The sequence below is a fragment of the Equus quagga genome, chromosome 18 (assembly GCF_021613505.1).
Source record: "Equus quagga isolate Etosha38 chromosome 18, UCLA_HA_Equagga_1.0, whole genome shotgun sequence".
NCBI lineage: Eukaryota > Metazoa > Chordata > Mammalia > Perissodactyla > Equidae > Equus > Equus quagga.
In genome coordinates this window covers 26707492-26713491 of record NC_060284.1, presented here as the reverse complement: position 1 = coordinate 26713491, position 6000 = coordinate 26707492, and the positions used below count along the sequence as shown (strand labels likewise).

The 6000-nt window shown below is 44.9% G+C and overlaps 1 protein-coding gene across 2 annotated transcripts in view; it reads left to right on the top strand.

Moving 5' to 3' along the window:
- Positions 1–5565: 5565 nt before the first annotated feature.
- TGFBR3 (transforming growth factor beta receptor 3) overlaps positions 5566–6000 on the top strand; it is a 187212-nt gene continuing 186777 nt past the window's right edge. The window contains exon 1 of one of the 2 annotated variants that reach the window (XM_046645291.1): positions 5566–5907. The gene's annotated coding sequence lies outside the window, so the exon portion shown is untranslated. The remainder of the gene's footprint in view (positions 5908–6000) is intronic. The other variant, XM_046645290.1, reaches the window with a different exon arrangement.

Below are 6000 nucleotides of genomic sequence, written 5' to 3'. Positions count from 1 at the left end.
CTGAAATTGAGATTTGGGGGGTAGAGCGGTGATTTTTAATGAAAACAACCTAGACATGATCACGGCACTAGGCAACTGAAGTAGGGTGGAAGAACTGGTCGCTGAAGGGGAGAAAGTCAAAGAATTGAGAGACCAGAGTTTTCCAGAGGTGAAAGATACAGGGATTTTACTGTTAATTTGTTATGAATTCCAGAGGGCAAACTGGAAGGGTTTGGAAGGTTGAGAAAGGGAGAAAGATTGAATTAACTTAGGGGATGTTCAGAGCCATTTGGCGATAAGAATCTAGGTGGATGGGCAATGACTGAGAAGGCCTGGATTTCCTGTGGAGACTGATGGAAACAGACCTGTGAGGTCCTCCTAGTCTCTTACGGGGAGGTGACTAATCTGTTCTTATTCTAGCTTCTTTCTTGGGACCAGTCTCTCAGGCACTCCTGCATTACAGCCTTAGCATCACTTTGTTCAGAATGTTCTTTCCATTCTCTGCATCCACTGAACCCTCAGCTCACATCTTGCCCTGTTCTGATCATCCTAGACCAAGGATCACCTCAATTCTTCTAGCACTTACAGTAACATTTGGTAGTTAACATATAATACTTTTCTATTCCTTAATTATCTTTTTGTTATATTTCCTGTCACCTCTATATGTATCTTTTACCTCTTAATATGGCTTAGCAAATTTCAATAAATATTCATTAGTTTTTAGAACATGAAAGAAATTACATTTTCCAGAAAGCAGCCTAAATTGTATGAGTAAACTGGGGAAACTTTAAAGGAAATCTTAATTAAAAATTTTATGCACATTTCTCAAATGTTAATTTAAGGACTATTTTTAAAGAAATTTTAGAGGCCCCTGGGAATAAGTTTCCCACTTTGAAAAACACTGACTTAAGAAACTAAAGTCTTTTATTATGAGAAAGTCTGTTGGTTTTTAACTATACCTGCCCCCTCCTCCCAAATAAAGGAGGGTAAAAGATTGCTTTTTAAGATCATCATTGAAACAAAAATACAAAATGAAAACACATTTCTTATTGAACTCACTAGTGAATTCTAAAGAGTATGTCTCCAGGATCCAGTTGAGAAATTCTCCTTCTCCTTAGGTTATATGTTAAAAGAACAGCGGGTGACCTAAAGAAATGTTATAGCAGCTAATTTTATAACAAATACATGGAAATACCCTTTTTCAAAATATGTTACGAAATAAATTTTATAAGCCAAACTTACACAAGGCCTTGCACATAGTAAGTGCTCAATAAAGGGTAATATAATAACATCAACAATAACAGAGGGTCAATAACAACAGCAATAATAATTTTTAAATTTGGGTGTTTTTAGAAGCAGAGTTCCAGCATTTCTTGTGTTTGTTAAAATGAAGGCAATGAGATTTGTAACATTCACAGATATTAATACGTGTCCTGGGTGCTCCTCATCTATTTTTGGTCCTCCTGGACACAAAATAACATCATGGTTCCTGATTCTTTTTTCTTCTTCAGGCCGAAACATAAGTCCTCTGTAGGGCAGCCCTGGTGGTGGGGGCCGGGGCGAAGGCTTCCCTCTGGAATCCCCACTGAGGCAGGGAGCTCCGAGGCTCTGCCACATCCCCCACAGAGCTGAACCACGAGATCTCAGGGGGCGTTGCCGTTACTTTGAAATGGAAGGAGGTTTCCTGCTTTGTCAGCAGCCCTGCTGAGGGGGAAATTGAAGGTGCCCTGTGGAAATCTCCACTGGAAGCTCCTCATAGGTACAGGAAATGACAAGTTCACAGGAACTCGTGGTTACTGTAAGGGAATTTGCTTTGGACTGGTATTTCCAAATTCTCTGAGGAATCTCCCAGGCCTGAATCAGGTGTCTGTTTTGGGTTCTGCTCTGCATCCAGGTTCATCTGATAGTACTTTTTCCACTTTCATTTGAAATTTTCCAGCTGCAGATTTTATCAGTGAAAACCAAATTCAAATCTTGGATATAGATGTAGAAAATGTGGCTTTAGATTCTGGCCTTAGATTATGGTGAATATAAGACACCTACAGGTATGAATTGGAATCTTTATGGGTGAATTTTAGAAATAAAGTAGTAAATCTATCTGTAATAATAGGTCAACAGAGCAGAAAATAGGAGTATTACTGTAGTTTGTAGACTGGCATCCTGTCACAACAATTTTGGAACAACATTTGGTTCATGTTCTGTCACACATTCTTCAGAGTAGTTATGCAATTGTCTCCAAGATGTTGGCTGTTTCAGCCAAACTTTAAAGTTAGTGTCCCTTTTCCCCTCTTTACTGGGCAAAAGCAATCTATTTTTATGTGGGGGGGTGTGTGTGTGGGGGGGTAGTATTTCCCCTAAACAAACTTTTGTTTTTATCTTTTGAAACTTTTAAAGAATTGAGCTTTAAAAAAATAAGACTCTATGAGTAGAAAGGGGCTCACTGTCACCTGCTGCAGCGGGAGATGGAGGTTCCGAGCAGACGCCTGAGCCGAGCACCTGGCTCGGCCACGTGCTGGGGGTGCGACTTTGGGCAAATTATTTAACCTCTCTGTACGTCATTTTCTAATCTGCAAAATGAGGGAAATAGAGCTGTTACAAGGATTAAATGAGTTAGAATTAGTAATGTGCAAAGCACGTGCTAAGTACTGTATGAGGACTTGTTAAAAAAGAAAAACATCAAATGACTTTCTAATAGTAGAGGCTTTCAGAAATTTGAGGTGTTTGCTTCGGTAAGGAACATAAACAGGTTATTATGAATTTGTTCGGTTGTCTGCTAATCAACAGAATCTGGAGACATGCCACGAAATATGAGTGGTTATAAATGAGTGGTTCTTGCATCTATAGGAGGGGTGACTCCTTGTGAGAAACAGCTTCAGTAAATCCCTGAGACTCTGCTGTCAAATGTTTTCACGAAAGTGAGATAAAGTGCACCTCTTTGTTTCATCCCCTGCTTACAGTTTTTTTGGAAAGAATTCAGAACAAATAACCAAGATGCCATCTTGGACCAAAGGAAGCTTGTATCTTACGGTGACAAATACTATAACTTGAACACAGTCCTAATTCGTAAGAAACCAATGAAAGGAGAGGATTCATCCCCCTAGGAATCAGTTAATATTGCCATTAATTTTAAAAGGCAAGGGAATTCTTTTTCTAGAGCTTTGCAGGGGGACCAAAAATTTTATTTTAAACCTTTGTTTAGGTGTCTGGATTTCTGCAAGCAATATCACATTATTAGCATAAAGATTTAAAGAGAAAACACCTCTGTAGACATTGTTAGTTTGGTAAATACTGATGTAATTTCTTGTGTTTTTCCATATCTTCTACTGAAACTAATTAAATAGCCCTGAATTTTAAAGACATTTTGCAAAAAAAAAAAAAAAAAAAAGCCCAATCAACCAACCAAATGAAACTCCCCCAAACCTTTCATTTTGCCAATTTGTAAGGCTTTTGGTGACAGGTAGTATGTCCCTGCGGTTGACCTGGCCTCAAAGCTAGATGGAGGTGGGTTTGAATCCTGGCCCTCCCGCATGTTAGCTCTACTATCTTGGCAAGTTATAAGGCCTCACTAAATACTTGGATTTGTACATAGACCTCAGTTCATGTACAGCCTTGAAGGGCTGTGAGAAGTAAACGTGTTTGTATGTATGGAATGTTTAGGGCTCTGCCTGGCACAGAGTAATTGTTCAATAGATGTTGACCGTTCCACTGCTGAGAATGCGGCTTCATTGTGAACAGTCACTTCATCACTCTTTAAAAACAAAACACTCCTAAATTATCTAGGACTTGGTTTTTCTCTCTCTTCTTCTACCATGCCATTTTATTGAGAAATGAGAAAGCCTTAACATGATACATTTAAATGGAGGATTAAATATTCACACCCAATTCAAGTGTTCACGTCTGCACTTGAAGCTAAAACTTGACAATTTAAGGCATGAATATTATGTAATCTGAGTCTATGAGAAATCAACTACATCATAGCTGAGGCTTACTCCACCCAGACTGCTCGTTCCTTCAGCGTCTGAGCCTGTGTGCATCTCCAAGCTGGGCCAAGCCTCTCACACAGTGGGTGCTCCATAAATACTGGTAAGGAATGAATGGTTCATTGAGGAAGTTTCTGCAGTAATCCAGGAGATCAATGACAATTTGACCTTTGTGAAAGTATCTCCATTGGGGCCTGCCCAGTGGCGCAGCAAAGTTTGCACATTCGTGGCCCAGGGTTCGCTGGTTCAGATCCCAGGTGAGGACATGGCACCGCTTGTCAAGCCATGCTGTGGTCCCACATATAAAGTACAGGAAGATGGGCACAGATGTCAGCTCAGGGCCAGTTTTCCTCAGCAAAAAGAGGATTGGCGGCAGACATTAGCTCAGGGCTAATCTTCCTCAAAAAAGAAAGAATCTCCAATTGGGTGCATTCTCTATGTATAGGTACAAGAGAAAAAGGATGAGAAATACTCCCTCTTCTCTCAAAGAAAGAAAATCCAATAACTTTCCAAGTAATAATAATATGTAATAATATAAGAACCCCCCCATTCCACTCTCCAACATAGTAAAGGCCTAGGACCTTAACACTTCAGAACCGGAAGAGGTCTCCTAGGCCAAGCTCCTCATTTTCTAGAGAAGAAAACGGACTTGGAGAGTTTAAGCCGTTTGTCCAGGGTCCCAGAGCCAATCTAAGGGCAGAGTTAGGACTGAAGTCTGGTCTCTGAAACCTGTCAGCCCGTGGTCATTTCACCAGCCTGTTGGTAAAACAGTATCCTGTGATTTAAGCATATCTTTTACTACAAAAACGAGGTGTAAACAGGAGTATCAAAGTGGTGTTCTGATTACTGTAGCCGTCAACTCTAGCAACTCTTACAGGTTCCCACGCACCTGTATGCAGGAAGTCGCACGGCCACCAACACCTTCGTTTATATCGCGCCAACCGTAGGCGTTACCATAGGGTAACGCCAGTCATGCTGACCTAGCTCCTTTATTTGTATTAACGTATTTAGCGAGCAGGACGAACGGCCGGGTAATGCACGCTCAGCTGTTAAAGAGGAGGAGGCAAGACCCCGCGGGAGCCCACCATCAGAGAGCATCTTGAGATAACAGGCAGGACTGGAGGTGGGAAAAACAACCAGGGAAAGAATAAATGTGTGCGTGGGGGGGTTTTGCTAGGGAGTGGGCATGAGGGGGGTGATCAGATTACTGAAGATTTTAGAACTTTTGTAGCAAGACGGAAGGAACCAAATAAAAATCCCACTCCTCCAAAGAGCCCTGGAAAGTTCAGAGGACCTCGTTTGAAGGAGCGAATCCCTACAGCCCGCGCCTGCGACCCCCGCGCTCTTCTCCGAGGACTGGGATCCCCATCCGCCGCCCCAACCCGGGCGCGCAGCAGCCCGGCGGTTCCGCGCGCTCCTTCTCTCCCTCCTTTCTCGGTCCGAAGGGAAACGCTGGCTCGAGCAGCGCTCGGGGCTCATCCATCGGCCCGGGAGGAAAAGGGGGAGGAGAGAGGAGGCGGGCGGGGGGAGGAGGAGTTTCTCGGCGGCCCGGAGCCCTCGGTGGGGACGCGGAGGAGGAGCGCCCTTCCCCCCGCGCGCTGATTGCTGTGGCGCCCTGCCCGTCCCCGCCCGCGTGTGAGGCAGAGCGGGTGCGCTGGGTCGGCCCGATGGGGGTAATCGAGGGTTTCGGGGACGCGGAGCGGCGCTTTCCTCTTCCCAGTGAGTGAGGGAGGGAAGTCGGCGGCTCCCGTGCCCAGCCACTTTCCCTGCGCGATTCCCGGAGCTCCCTGCAGGAGGTGAAAGTCCCCGGCGGGTCCGGATGGCGTAGTTGCGCCGCGGCGCAGCAGCTGCCGGAGCTCGCCGCCGCCGAGCGCTGGGCGGGGAAACTTTCCTCCGCTTTCCTCCAGCGGGCGGCGGGTGGATCTCCGCTTGACACACCGCCTCCGAGGTACGTGCCGGCCGACCCCGCGGCGCTGCAGCCCGTGCCCGGACGCCCCTACGAGCCCAGCACCCGTCCCGGCGCGGGCTGTGCAGGCTGCGC